At 40.2% G+C, this 1,034-nt stretch overlaps 1 protein-coding gene across 1 annotated transcript in view; it reads right to left on the reverse strand.

Moving 5' to 3' along the window:
- MACROD2 (MACRO domain containing 2) overlaps positions 1-1,034 on the reverse strand; it is a 2,254,506-nt gene that overhangs the window by 972,903 nt on the left and 1,280,569 nt on the right. The window lies entirely within an intron of this gene.

A 1,034-nucleotide genomic window follows, 5' to 3' on the forward strand; every position in this document is an offset into this window, starting at 1 on the left:
GAAACACTCCAAGAGCTGGAAAACCTGAAAAAGAAATCAAACCTGCAACTGAGATTTTCTGTCACATTTATGATTGAGTTCTAAGTCCAACACTTTATTTCCTTTCGTGTTCTAAGCAGTCCCTTCTTAAGACTGAAAAGTATGAAAACCGAGAGAAAGAGGTAGGAGATTGTAGACCTCCTGGTGTTCAATTTCACACCAGTCAGAATGGGTGCGATCCAAAAAGTCTACAAATAATAAATGCTGGAGAGGGTGTGGAGAAAAGGGAACCCTCTTACACTGTTGGTGGGAATGCAAACTAGTACAGCCACTATGGAGAACAGTGTGGAGATTCCTTAAAAAACTGGAAATAGAACTGCCTTATGATCCAGCAATCCCACTGCTTGGCATACACACTGAGAAAACCAGAAGGGAAAGAGACACGTGTACCCCAATGTTCATCGCAGCACTGTTTATAATAGCCAGGACATGGAAGCAACCTAGATGTCCATCAGCAGATGAATGGATAGGAAAGCTGTAGTACATATACACAATGGAGTATTACTCAGCCATTAAAAAGAATACATTTGAATCAGTTTTAATGAGGTGGATGAAACTGGAGCCTATTATACAGAGTGAAGTAAGCCAGAAGGAAAAACATAAATACAGTATACTAACACATATATATGGAATTTAGAAAGATGGTAACAATAACCCAGTGTACGAGACAGCAAAAGAGACACTGATGTATAGAACAGGCTTATGGACTCTGTGGGAGAGGGAGAGGGTGGGAAGATTTGGGAGAATGACATTGAAACATGTAAAATATCATGTAAGAAACGAGTTGCCAGTCCAGGTTCGATGCACGATACTGGATGCTTGGGGCTAGTGCACTGGGACGACCCAGAGGGATGGTATGGGGAGGGAGGAGGGAGGAGGGTTCAGGATGGGGAACACATGTATACCTGTGGCAGATTCATTTCGATATTTGGCAAAACTAATACAATTATGTAAAGTTTAAAAATAAAATAAAATAAAAAAAAATCATAAAAAAA

This window comes from Bison bison, unplaced genomic scaffold, assembly GCF_000754665.1.
Source record: "Bison bison bison isolate TAMUID 2011002044 unplaced genomic scaffold, Bison_UMD1.0 scf7180017864196, whole genome shotgun sequence".
In the NCBI taxonomy this organism is placed as follows: Eukaryota; Metazoa; Chordata; class Mammalia; order Artiodactyla; family Bovidae; genus Bison; species Bison bison.